This window comes from Scyliorhinus torazame, chromosome 14 (assembly GCF_047496885.1).
Source record: "Scyliorhinus torazame isolate Kashiwa2021f chromosome 14, sScyTor2.1, whole genome shotgun sequence".
NCBI classification, from domain to species: Eukaryota; Metazoa; Chordata; class Chondrichthyes; order Carcharhiniformes; family Scyliorhinidae; genus Scyliorhinus; species Scyliorhinus torazame.
The window spans coordinates 188,129,158-188,143,819 of NC_092720.1; the positions used below are offsets into that span (position 1 = coordinate 188,129,158).

A 14,662-nucleotide genomic window follows, 5' to 3' on the forward strand; every position below is an offset into this window, starting at 1 on the left:
TGATTGAATGGCGGAGTATAATCGATGGGCCGAATGGTCAAACTCTGCTGCAAACCTTATGAAAAAGGCACAAACATGCTCCTTCTGTCTGCAAAGGAGAGAGCTCTGTGTCTGGATAGCTGTAACTCCTAGCATGCGTAAGTGAGCCATGCTGCAAGTGGACAGCACTTGCTAAGCAATCCTTATTGTGCTAAGAATTACACTGAAAACCAATTTAAGCTGATCACTCGAGCTCTCAGTGTGGCCTGCTTTACTTAGTCCCGCTGCCGAAATAATAATCCTGATGCAAACCTAGCTGTCCCCCAGGGATTGCAGCCAACTGGCTGCTCAAGTTTTGAAATTGCAGCTTTTCTGCATTACATTGTCCGTGACGTCTGGGATAGGAGGGAGAGACATGAGGGAGCGAGAGAGAGGGAGGAGGGGGACATGACTGGAGATTTCTTTCCCAATGGCACAAACATTAATCTTGGTATGTCCCATACCTGGGGAAGGTTGATTCCAGTAGGTGGTATCTGAGAGCTGGTTAGATGAGCTACAATTTGGGAGGAGTGGAGTGTTTCAGTGAAAGACCTGGAGGTACATAAAAGCTGGGCGAGTCACTGTTAATTCTCTGCCATATGGCCTCTGGATGAGCATACCTGTGTCTGTAAAGCAACTGTCCGGGTCCTCCTGTTTAAACCCTGATTTCCCCTTTCTTTTATTTTTGCTATTACCATTTGATCCATGGACGAGTAATGGGCTTGTGACTTTTAATGCAGCCTGTATCTTTATACTCAAGCAGAAGTTAGGGCGGCACGGTGGTGCAGTGGTTAGCACTACTGCTTTACAAGGCCGAGGGCCTGGGTTCAATCCCTGCCCCTGATCACTGTCTGTGTGAAGTTTGCACATTCTCCCTGTGCCTGCATGGGTATCACCCCCATAACCCAAAGATATGCAGGGTAGGTGAATTGGCCATGCTAAATTTCCCCTCAATGGGGGAAAAAAATTGGGTACTTTAAATGTAGAAAACAAAACCAAGCAGGAGCAATGACCTGTCCCTTTAATTCAAGCAGGAATAATCTGGAAGGCACCAGCAATGACTCGCTTTGATTGACTTGGCTGGCGGCCAATGAACGGACCAGAAGGCTGTGCGCGGCCCGGTAACAGGCAGTGATTGGATCTGTTCACACTGAGATCGTCTCGGGACCTGAAGATGTTTCAGTTTCACTTTGGCAGCTACGAGAGAGACACAATCTCTCTTTTCCCGATCTGTTTTCCACCAGGGGGGACAGTGTTTTCTGAACTGGTGGAAAATCTGGATGAATCTGCTTGCAGAAGAAACATGACAGGCTGTGCTGGAAAAGTGCAGGAAAAATTCGGAATCCGAAAAGTCTCTCCAGAAAAGGCGTTGCAAGCAGAGACCAGAATCTGATAACACTAAGACAGGCCTGAGGGCTCTCCTGGAAAAGCTGTGAATAAGATATATGGCTGAACTGCAAAGGAAATCATTAAGGGTTATAAGCCACTGACTTTACATCATATTTACCTCATATTGTACCAACGGCATTTACTTTATGTGCATTCTGGAACACATTGACGTCGCTGTCGAAGTGCAAATTACACCCCATGTTTAACTCTATAAACAAACAGGGGCCTAACTTTGTTATTTGAAGGTGACCCAGAGCTTTCTTGGCTTTATACAGTAGGACACTATAAAAGTAAGGATGGAGCTCCATCTACTATCTTGTCACCTTCAAAGGCCTCCAGCTGAAAATCGCCTCACGCCAATTATTCATCTGGCACGAGGCTCAGCCGCAAGGGATGGAGTGTGGAACATCAGTGATGCAAGAGGCCAGAATTGGAAGAGCGCAGTAATGGAGGTTTTCAGCACAGATAAGGCCATTTGGCCCATCGCATTGAGGAGTGAGCTAGATTCTGCAATAGAGAGGAGTGATGCCGTGGAGGAATGTTAAAACAAGGATGAACATGTAAAGTCACGGGGCTGCCCAACCGAGGGCAAGGTAGGTCAGTGAGCACACGGGCGATGGATGAACTGGACTTGATGTGCACCTCGAGCACCAGAGAGGTATGGTGGAGCGACCGAGCCAAAACTCTGCTACTTCGTTATTTATTTATTGAAGGCCATGTGATTATTTTCAAATGAAAACGTCAGGGTTCCGACAAGATATTTCCTGTCAGAAGGGTCCTTATTTTAATTTAAGGCCGACACAGCGGCACAGTGGTTAGCACTGCTGCTTCACAGAGCCAGGGACCTGAGTTCGATTCTGGCCTTGGACGACTGGCTATGTGGAGTTTGATCATCCTCCCCGTGTCTGCGTGGGTTTCTCCCGGGTGCTCCGGTTTCCTCCCACAGTCCAAAGATGTGCAGGTTAGGTGGATTGGCCACGATAAATGACCCCTTACTACATGTAGCGAATAGGGGCTTTTCACGGTAACTTCATTGGCGTGTTAATGGAAGCATACGTGTGACAATAAAGATTATTATTATTAATAGGCTAGGTGGGGCTACAGGATTACAGCGGGAGCATGGACCTGGGTGGGGTGCTGTTTCGGAGGGTTAGTCCAGACTTGATGGGCCAAAGGGCCTCTTACCACATGGTAGGGATTCTATGATGATTTAAGGTGATTGATTGATTGATTTAATTTATTGTCACATGTATCGAAGTGCAGTGAAAAGTATTTTTCCGCGGCCGAGGGAACGTACATAGTAAACAAAAGAATAATCAACAAAGAACATTGACAAATGGTACATCAACAAACAGTGATTGGTTACAGTGCGGAACAAGGGGCCAAACAAAGCAAATACATGAGCAAGAATAGCATAGGGCGTCGTGAATAGTGTTCTTACAGGAACAGATCAGTCCGAGGGGGAGTCGTTGAGGAGTCTTGTAGCTGTGGGGAAGACGCTTTCCTATGTCTGGATGTGCGAGTCTTCAGAGTACCTTCTGCCTGATGGAAGGGTCTGGAAGAAGGCAAACCTGGGTGGGAGGGGTCTCTGATAATGCTGCCTGCCTTCCTGAGGCAGCTGGAGGTGTAGACAGAATCAATGTGGGGTGATTCAAACTCAACACAAGAAAGCTTCGCTGGAAAGGTCATCCACGATGGAGGAAGTTAGGATTCCTGACGTGCTGAGTCACGCGCCCCAGATTTCTTAAATCCATAGCATCGCAAGAGTGCAGAAGGAGGACATTCGGCCAATTGAGTCTGCATTGCTCCTCCGAAAGGGCACACTACCTGGCCCACTCACCCGCCCTATCCCCGTCCAACATTTGTGCATTAAAGAATTATTTCCATCATTCTCAGCTAGCCTTCCTCCAGTCAGTTCTCATCAGAAGTCATGTCAAAAAAGGGGGACTTGAAGAGATGGATCATGCTCCCACTATCACTGGCGGGGAGGGTACAGACCGTGAAAATGACGGTCCTCCCCAGATTTCTGTTTGTCTTTCAGTGCCTCCCCATCTTCATCCCTAAGGCCTTTTTCAAGCGGGTGAATAAGGTTATTTTGGGCTTTGTGTGGGCGGGTAAAACCCCGCGTGAAGAAAGTGTTGCTGGAGCGCAGTCGGGGGGAGGTTGGGTTGGCGCTGCCGAACTTCTGCAACTACTACTGGGCGGCTAATATAGCCATGATTAGGAAGTGGGTAGTGGGGGAGGGGTCGGTGTGGGAGCGAATGGAGGCGCCGTCATATAAAGACACAAGTTTGGGAGCACTGATAACGACGCCTCTTCCGTTCTCGCCGGCCCGATACTCCACAGGTCCAGTGGTGGTGGCAGCTCTGAGAATCTGGGGGCAGTGGAGGAGGTATGAGAGAGTGGAGGGAGCATCGGTTTGGACCCCGATTTATAATAACCATCAGTTTGTACCGGGTAGGCTGGACGGTGGGTCCCGGAGATGGCAAAGGGCAGGAATTAGAAGGATGGGGGATTTATTTATAGACGGGAGTTTTCCCAGCTAGAAAGTCTTGGAGGATAAATTTAAATTGCCAAACAGTAAGAATGAACAACAACACCTCCTGCACAATAGTCCTCAACACTGGTGCCCCGCAAGGCTGCGTACTTAGTCCCTTACTCTACTCCCTGTACACACATGACTGCGTGGCAAAATTTGGTTCCAACTCCATCTACACGTTTGCTGACGATACGACCATAGTGGGCCGGATCTCGAAATACGACGAGTCAGAATACAGGCGGGAGATAGAGAACCTAGTGGAGTGGTGTAGCGACAACAATCTCTCCCTCAATGCCAGCAAAACTAAAGAGCTTGTAATTGACTTCAGGAAGCAAAGTACTGTACACACCCCTGTCAGCATCAACGGGGCCGAGGTGGAGATGGTGAGCAGTTTCAAATTCCTAGGGGTGCACATCTCCAAAAATCTGTCCTGGTCCACCCACGTCGACGCTACCACCAAGAAAGCACGACAGCGCCTATACTTCCTCAGGAAACTAAGGAAATTCGGCATGTCCACATTGACTCTTACCAACCTTTACAGATGCACCATAGAAAGCATCTGATCTGGCTGCATCACAGCCTGGTGTGGCGACTGCTCGGCCCAGGACCGCAAGAAACTTCAGAGAGTGGTGAACACCGCCCAGTCCATCACACGAACCTGCCTCCCATCCATTGACTCCATCTAGGGAGAGATTGTTGTCTCTACACCACTCCACTAGGTTCTCTATCTCCCTCCTGTATTCGGACTCATCGTTATTCGAGATCCGGCCCACTATGGTCGTATCGTGGGCTAAAGACTCTGAAGTAAACAACTTTTGTTCTTCAGTTAGAGTAATATTCAAGTCTGCAGCGTAATACATGAGAAATAACGCCCTGTAGATTGGAAATAGATTGTGAACAAGGCGAGGTTCTGAGTTTGAAAACTGAGTGTGACTGTGAAGGGTATTGGATGCTGTGGGCTGGGAGATTGTGAGAGTTTTCAGGTATACTTACCTGGTAGGGGTCACACAATGATCCAGAAGGTGGTTCACCCAGGACGAGGCTAGCCCATTGCACTGCGGGTGTGCTGACACCTGCGATGTCCCCAAATGCGGGATACTCGACTGCAAAATTTGTGGTAGTGGGGGCTGTGTTTGCGCTCGCCCCTGATTTTTCAATCAATAATAGAATTGTATTTTCCTGCTATGTTTCAGTTTTGTCCGTCATATACACTTTGTGCATTTCACCACTTTGCAGTTGTCATTTATCGTCAGTGCATATTTGGCATCCTTTCTCCCAGCAAATATCCACCCACCAGTATTTTCTCCATTGCTTTATCACTGCACAATTATTTCTTTCTCCGCATACTTCAATACTCTGCCTGCAATTGACTCACCCCTTGCACAACCACATTTTGCCCAGTCATTTACCCACGCAATTCTCTCCTTGCTATTTTACTTTGCCGTCTGCAAATTCCAGCACCAATTTTATTCCCGCAATTGATACACTCCCCGGACTCCTTCCAGCATCCCGTTATCTCTGTATAAATGAATTAATTTACATTCAGCATTGCAAACGGCCCCTCCCCGTTTGAAACAACAACAAAAAAAATCAGTCTGGGTCATTAACCCTCCAATGTATAAAAGAAACATGACAATGTAAATGTTTGAGAATGAATTGCAACATAAACAGCGATATGTGTGTAATGTTATCAAAATTGAATGGAAGAAAGTCAAGGGAATGTGTAACTCTGATGGAAATGTACAGTCAAGACAATTCGAAATGTTCTGTAATGTTTATGATAGATTTTATGAATAAAGTATATTTTTTGAAAAGAAAAGAAGGTGGTTCGCCCAGGACGAGGCTAGCCCATTGCACTGCGGGTGTGCGGACGCCTGCGATGTCCCCAAATGCGGGATACTCGACTGCAAAATTTGTGGTAGTGGGGGACTGCGTTCGCCCTCTCCCCAGATTTATAAATCAATAATAGAATATGCTTTCGTAAGTAATTATCCACTGTGGAGTCCTACGCTACTTTTATGTCACCCCCTGTATTTCATTCAGTTAGTTTATATTTTGTGGTCGGCAAATTCTATGGACTCCTTCTCAACGCACCTATATCCCTCTATATCAATCCAAACTCACATCATCAGCCACTATTAAATAATATACATTCATAAGTACATAAGAACTAGGAGCAGGAATAGGCCACCTGGCCCCTCGAGCCTGCTCCACCATTCAATGAGATCGTGGCTGATTTTTTTGTGGACTCAGCTCCACTTTCCGGCTCGAACACCATAACCCTTAATCCCTTTATTCTTCAAAAAACTATCTATCTTTATCTTAAAAACATGTAATGAAGGAGCCTCTACTGCTTCACTGGCCAAGGAATTCCATAGATTCACAACCCTTTGGGTGAAGAAGTTCCTCCTAAACAGTCCTAAATCTACTTCCCCTTATTTTGAGGCTATGCCCCCTAGTTCTGCTTTCACCCGCCAGTGGAAACAACCTGCCCGCATCTATCCTATCTATTCCCTTCATAGTTTTATATGTTTCTATAAGATCCCCCCCCTCATCCTTCTAAATTCCAACGAGTACAGTCCCAGTCTACTCAACCTCTCCTCGTAATCGAACCCCTTCAGCTCTGGGATTAACCTAGTGAATCTCCTCTGCACACTCTCCAGTGCCGGTACGTCCTTTCTCAAGTAAGGAGACCAAAACTGAACACAATACTCCAGGTGTGGCCGAACACTAACACCTTATACAATTCCAAAATAACCTCCCTAGTCTTAAACTCCATCCCTCTAGCAATGAAGGACAAAATTCCATTTGCCTTCTTAATGCAGGGGCTGTTTAGCACAGGGCTAAATCGCTGGCTTTGAAAGCAGACCAAGGCAGGCCAGCAGCACGGTTCAATTCCCGTAACAGCCTCCCCGAACAGGCGCCGGAATGTGGCGACTAGGGGCTTTTCACAGTAACTTCATTTGAAGCCTACTTGTGACAATAAGCGATTGTCATTTCATTTCATTTCTGCACCTGTAAACCAACTTTTTGCGGCTCATGCACTAGCACACCCAGGTCTCACTGCACAGCAGCATGTTTTAATATTTTATCATTTAAATAATAATCTCTTTTGCTGTTATTCCTACCAAAATGGATAACCTCACATTTGTCAACATTGTATTCCATCTGCCAGACCCTAGCCCATTCACTTAGTCTATCCAAATCCCTCTGCAGACTTCCAGTATCCTCTGCACTTTTTGCTTTACCACTTATCTTAGTGCTGTATGAAGTCTTACAACACCAGGTTAAAGTCGAACAGGTTTGTTTCGATGTCACTAGCTTTCGGAGCGCTGCTCCTTCCTCAGGTGAATGAAGAGGTATGTTCCAGAAACACATATATAGACAAATTCTATATATGTTACCCCATCTCTGGATCTGTAAAGATTTAATCACCTGCTAATGGTTGCATTCCTAGCATTGTTTGGCACCTTTGAATTTGTCTATATATGTGTTTCTGGAACATACCTCTTCATTCACCTGAGGAAGGAGCAGCGCTCCGAAAGCTAGTGACATCGAAACAAACCTGTTCGACTTTAACCTGGTGTTGTAAGACTTCGTACTGTGCTCACCCCAGTCCAACGCCGGCATCTCCACATCATGGCTACCATCGACACCGCAAACTGCCGGCTCAAAGTGGAGAGGATCTCCAGGAAGATCGCGCATATAGACACTGACATTAAGTTTCTACAAAGATGCAAGAAAGCAGACAAGATCCCGAAAGGGCTACAGATCACAACCCCACTCAAGTCGACCTACAACACAGACTACGCTGAGAGACTCTGCCGTCGCACCTCTCTCACACTCCTCAACCACCTCGTACGCCAGCTCTACAGCAGACGCAGCAACCTGGAAACCAAGATAGAGGCCATATTCTCAACTTGCGCTCAGGATGCAGCAGACCAGCTGCGGAACACCGCCAAACAGATGAGACAACAATACTATGCCACCTATATGCACACCAAGAACAGAAAGCTTGAGAAACTTGGCATCACCGCGAGCAGCAACCAAGCCACCCCCGGTGCCACAGTAGAAAACAATACAGGGAAATCTATTGTCAACTTGTCAGACTACACCCTTCAACCAGACGAAATCGAAGTCCTCAGCAGAGGGCTCAATTTCTGCACCACCACCAAAATGGACCCCATCAGTCTCGCGGCAGACACGGAGGAATTCATCAGGCGAATGAGGCTCCGGGAATTCTTCCACCGACCCCAAGAGGCCGACAGCGAACCCAAGCAGACTATCAATGAACCGGAACAGCAGACCGAGAGATCTGCGGTGCGGCAACCGAAGAGGAAAGAGTCGAATTGGACCCCTCCGGAAGGCCGCTGCCTTAGACTCGACATGTATGCTCAAGCCGTCAGGAGTCGCGTCAATGCCAGATTCATCAGTCGCATTCACAAGACAGCCCCGAACGTCACCCAAGCACAACGCAATGCCATCCACGCTCTCAAGACCAACCGCAGCATCGTCATCAAACCAGCAGACAAAGGAGGGGCCACTGTCGTACTGAACAGAACGGACTACTGCAAAGAAGTATACCGACAACTGAACAACCAAGAACACTACAGATAGTTACCCGCAGATCCGACCAAGGAACACATCCGCCAACTTAACAGACTGATCAAGACCTTGGATCCAGATCTTCAGAGCACCCTACGTGCTCTCATCCCACGTACTCCCCGCATTGGAGATCTCTACTGCCTCCCGAAAATACATAAGGCCAACACACCAGGCCGCCCTATCGTTTCAGGCAATGGGACCCTGTGTGAGAACCTCTCTGGCTACATCGAGGGCATCTTGAAACCCATCGTACAAGGTACGCCCAGCTTCTGTCGCGACACGACAGACTTCCTACAGAAACTCAGCACCCATGGACCAGTTGAACCAGGAACATTCCTCGTCACAATGGACGTCTCGGCACTCTACACCAGCATCCCCCATGACGACGGCATTGCTGCAACAGCCTCAGTACTCAACACCGACAACTGCCAATCTCCAGACGCAATTCTGCAACTCATCCGCTTCATTCTGGATCACAACGTCTTCACCTTCGACAACAAGTTCTTCCTCCAGACGCACGGAACAGCCATGGGGACCAAATTCGCACTCCAATACGCCAACATCTTCATGCACAAGTTTGAACAGGACCTACTCACCGCACAGGACCTTCAACCGACGTTATACACCAGATACATCGATGACATTTTTTTCCTTTGGACCCACGGCGAAGAATCACTGAAACGACTACACGATGACATTAATAAGTTCCATCCAACCATCAGACTCACCATGAACTACTCTCCAAAATCAGTTGCATTCTTGGACACACTCGTCTCCATCAAGGATGGTCACCTCAGCACTTTGCTTTACCGCAAACCCACGGATAACCTCATGATGCTCCACTTCTCCAGCTTCCACCCTAAACACATTAAAGAAGCCATCCCCTATGGACAAGCGCTCTGTATACACAGGATCTGCTCAGACGAGGAGGAGCATAACAGCCATCTACAGACGTTGAAAGATGCCCTCGTACGAACGGGATATGGCACTCGACTCATCGATCGACAGTTCCAACGCGCCACAGCGGAAAACCGCACCGACCTCCTCAGAAGACAAACATGGGACTCAACCGACAGAATACCCTTCGTCGTACAGTACTTTCCCGGAGCGGAGAAACTACGTCATCTTCTTCACAGCCTTCAACACGTCATTGATGACGATGAACATCTTGCCAAGGTCATCCCCACACCCCCACTACTTGCCTTCAAACAACCGCGTAACCTCAAACGAACCATTGTATGCAGCAAACTACCCAGTCTTCAGAACAGTGACCACGACACCACACAACCCTGTCATGGCAATCTCTGCAAGACGTGCCAGATCATCGACATGGATACCACTATTACACGTGAGAACACCACCCACCAGGTACGCGGTACATACTCGTGCGACTCGGCCAACGTTGTCTACCTCATACGCTGCAGGAAAGGATGTTCCGAAGCGTGGTACATTGGTGAGACCATGCAGACGCTGCGACAACGAATGAACGGACATCGCGCAACAATCACCAGGCAGGAATGTTCCCTTCCAGTCGGGGAACACTTCAGCAGTCAAGGGCATTCAGCCTCTGATCTCCGTGTAAGCGTTCTCCAAGGCGGCCTTCAGGACGCGCAACAACGCAGAATCGCCGAGCAGAAACTTATAGCCAAGTTCCGCACACATGAGTGTGGCCTCAACAGGGACCTGGGATTCATGTCGCATTACATTCATCCCCCACCATCTGGCCTGCGAAATCCTACCAACTGTCCTAGCTTGATACAATTCACACCTCTTTAACCTGGGGTCACCCCATCTCTGGATCTGTAAAGATTTAATCACCTGCTAATGGTTGCATTCCTAGCATTGTTTGGCATCTTTGAATTTGTCTATATATGTGTTTCTGGAACATACCTCTTCATTCACCTGAGGAAGGAGCAGCGCTCCGAAAGCTAGTGACATTGAAACAAACCTGTTGGACTTTAACCTGGTGTTGTAAGACTTCGTACTGTGCTCACCCCAGTCCAACGCCGGCATCTCCACATCATATCTTAGTGTTGTCTGCAAACTTGGACGCATTGCCCTTGGTCCCCAACTCCAAATCATCTATGTAAATTGTGAACAGTTGTGGGCCCAACACTGATCCCTGAGGGACACCACTAGCTACTGATTGCCAACCAGAGAAACACCCATTAATCCCCACTCTTTGCTTTCTATTAATTAACCAATCCTCTATCCATGCTACTAGTTTCCCCTTAATGCCATGCATCTTTATCTGATGCTATTCATCTTTGGAAACATACAGCAGCGGCCCCTCACTGTTTGAAACAACAACCTGTCCGCATGTGAACACCCCCTTCCAATTCCCCGTCCGAAGCGAACAGCCCATCTCGTCATAGCCTCCCAGTAAACAGCCCCCTGTGTAATTCCTACCGTGTGAAGCTCCTGTCCCCTCCCCCCATGCGTAATGTCCTTTGCTGCTCCTTGTGTAAATCACTTCCCCTGGTGTGGATCTGTCTCAGGAACAATCTTTTAATTCACTTGTGATTATTTCTTGAAGAGAAAAGGGGAGAGCAGTCTCCAGAAATGAAGTACGAAGTCTTACAACATCAGGTTAAAGTCCAACAGGTTTGTTTTGAAGCACTAGCTTTCGGAGCGCTGCTCCTTCCTCAGGTGAATGACGAGGTAGGTTCCAGAAACATAGATATAGACAAAGTCAAAGATGCAAGACAATACTTTGAATGCGAGTGTTTGCAGGTAATTAAGTCTTTACTGGTCCAGATGGAGCAGGTTAAAGAGGTGTGAATTGTGTCAAGCTAGGACAGTTGGTAGGATTTCGCAAGCCCAGGCCAGATGGTGGGGGGTGACTGTAATACGGCATGAATCCAAGGTCCTGGTTGAGGCCGCACTCATGTGTGCGGAACTTGGCCAGAAATACACTGAGAGAAAGCTGGAAAGAGAAATCCAGACCTCAGGAAATTAAAAGGCAGACGTCAGGAAATTGAAATGGCCGTGGGAAATTTCATTTAACCCTCAGATTGGTCGCACAACCGGAAACACATGAATTCTTCCTGGATTATAACAAGACTTCAGACAGTTTCACATTTACACTTTTAATTTCATCCTGTTTGCCACTCACCCGGGCGGGGGGGGTTAACATGTTTGTTATAGTTTTCAAGGCCCGGCTAATTCAACCCCAGGGTTTAAACCTGTTTAAAACTCCAGGCTCTCGGTCCAGCGTTCACCAGAACCAGCAAAGCACCGGGTCCCAGGGAGGAAATTAAATCTCGGGGTAAGAAACAGACACAAACTCAAGTGGGCCCATTGGGTGCAGACTTGGAGAACATAGAACATGCAGGGCAGAAGTAAGGCCATTCGGCCCATCGAGTCTGCACCGACCCACTTAAGCCCTCAATTCCACCCTATCCCCGTAACCCAATAACCACTCCGAACATCTCAGTCTGTCCCCTCTGGTCAGGAGTCTTGGTCCCAAACTCTCCCTCTTTGGATCTTGACTTTTGAGGTTTTAATATTCCTTGCGGGAGAGAGAATAATTTTGATTAAAGAAGAAAACAAGAACATTTTTAAACAGAATAACACACAAGTCAATGATTCACGTTCAGTTGTACAATATCCCAGCAACATCCAAATACAAACAAGCCAGAGTTATTATAAACCAAATTTAGACAGAAGGAACATACACATTTAACCAGAGTGGGGATTATGTCCCCACCTGGAGATGGTTTTGGGATTGGGTTCCCAGCCAGGTCTATCCTGAATGAGCAGTTTGCAGATTCCTACCCTGAATCTCTGACATATTGGGATGTCTCTCATAAGATATAGGAGCAGAATTAGGCCATTCAGCCCATCGAGTCTGCACCACCATTTGATCATGGCTGGTATGTTCCTCATCTGCTGCCTACAATGTTACAGGCCAAGAGCTGGATTGCGAAACCAGCCAGAGCATCTCCTCCCAAGAACACATAATCTAGGAGCAGGAATAGGCAATTTAGCCTCCCGAGCCTAAACACTCTCAATGTATTCATGGTTGATCCCATCCTGGCCTCAACTCCACCGACCTGCCCGTTCTCCATAACCCTTCAACCCATTACCAAATAGAAATCAGTCTAACTCCTCCTTAAATTTACTCACTGTCCCATCATCCACCACACTGTGGGGTAGTGAATTTCACAACCCTTTGGGAGAAGTAGTTTCCCCTCAACTCTGTTTTAAATTTGCTACCTCTTATTCTAAGATTATGATCTCTCATTTTAGAATGCCCCTCTCCGTAACAGCCTCCCTGAACAGGCGCCGGAATGTGGTGACTAGGGGCTTTTCACAGTAACTTCATTGAAGCCTACTTGTGACAATAAGCGATTTTCATTTTCATTTCAACCTGATCCCTTTGAGGCCTGTCCATTGGTGCATTCGTCCCAGGATTGGAGGACAGCTTTCTAATTCTCCCTGTCCATTGGTGCATTCGTCCCAAGACTGGAGGACAGCTTTCTAATTCTCCCTGTCCATTGGTGCATTCGTCCCAGGACTGGAGGACAGCTTTCTAATTCTCCCTGTCCATTGGTGCATTCGTCCCAGGACTGGAGGACAGCTTTCTAATTCTCCCTGTCCATTGGTGCATTCGTCCCAGGACTGGAGGACAGCTTTCTAATTCTCCCTGTCCATTGATATTAAATTCCTGCTTTTCTTTTAGGGGGGAGGTCATTTTAAACTTTGCGCTTGTCAGGAATTTCCGTGCAGTTTGAAATATAGAGCACACAACCCATCACAGGACTGGGCAGAGTATGTGGTTTCTTACTGAGATTCATCTTGCTTGTGGATTTTTAGAGATATCGGTATGAATTATTTCTGTGTGTCTGAGTGTCACTGGTCTCACAGACCCATAGAATTCCGACAGTGCAGAAAGAGGCCATTCAGCTCACCCAGTCTGCTCCTATCCTCGGAAAGAGAACACTAGCTAGGACCACCCTCCCGCCCTATCCCCGTAACCCCACCTAACCTGCACAACTTTGGACTGTGGGAGGAAACCGGAAAACTCGGAAGAAACCCACGCAGACACTGGGAGAAAGTGCAAACTCCACACAGTCACCCGGGTTCCTGGCGCTGAATCAGCAGTGCCACCCTGCGGCCCAGGCAAACACATCTTAGCATTGTGATGTCAGTGTGAATGGCATTAACCTTTAACAAAGAGGCATCCAGGCTCGAAATGTTAGCACCCATCTCTCTCCGCAGATGCTGTCAGACCTGCTGAGATTGCCCAGTATTTTCTGTTTTGTTTCCGATTCCAGCATCCGCAGGAATTTGAATTTATCTATATGAATGTACATCCTCATCGCACACTGCTGTGTGGGTCCGTGTGTGTGTGCATCTGTATCTCTGTGTCTGTGGCTTTGTTGCAATGAATTCAGCACATTGTAAGGTTAAAGGCCCTATATTAATATAAGTTGTGTCTCCTTTACAGATGCACCATAGAAAGCATCCTATCAGGCTGCATCACAGCCTGGTATGGCAACTGCTCGGCCCAGGACCGCAAGAAACTTCAGAGAATCACGAACACCGCCCAGTCCATCACACGAACCTGCCTCCCATCCATTGACTCCATCTACACCTCCCGCTGCCTGGGGAAAGCGGGCAGTATAATCAAAGACCCCTCCCACCCGGCTTACTCACTCTTCCAACTTCTTCCATCGGGCAGGAGATACAGAAGTCTGAGAACACGCAGGAACAGACTCAAAAACAGCTTCTTCCCCACTGGCACCAGACTCCTAAATGACCCTCTTATGGACTGATTTCATTAACACTACACCCTGTATGCTTCATCCGATGCCAGTGCTTATGTAGTTACATTGTATATGTTGTGTTGCCCTATTATGTATTTTGTTTTATTCCCTTTTCGTCTCATGTACTTAATGATCTGTTGAGCTGTTCGCAGAGAAATACTTTTCACTGTATCTCGGTACACGTGACAATACACAAATCCAATCCAATCTGTGTCCATATGTGCCGCAGTACTGGCCCCATAATGTACCGCAGCGTCCACGCAAATATTTCTCCTTTCCACCCCGCGCTTTCTGGATTTTGCGCTTCAAATCGTTGCATTAAGTTAATCGAGCGTGTGAT

At 47.5% G+C, this 14,662-nt stretch overlaps 1 non-coding gene and 1 pseudogene across 1 annotated transcript; both read left to right on the forward strand.

Moving 5' to 3' along the window:
• Positions 1-4,931: 4,931 nt before the first annotated feature.
• Positions 4,932-5,094, forward strand: LOC140390867 (U1 spliceosomal RNA). Its single transcript, XR_011934922.1, has one exon. It is a non-coding gene; the product is annotated as a U1 spliceosomal RNA (small nuclear RNA).
• Positions 5,095-5,746: 652 nt separating this feature from the next.
• Positions 5,747-5,896, forward strand: LOC140390915 (U1 spliceosomal RNA; annotated as a pseudogene).
• Positions 5,897-14,662: the final 8,766 nt, after the last annotated feature.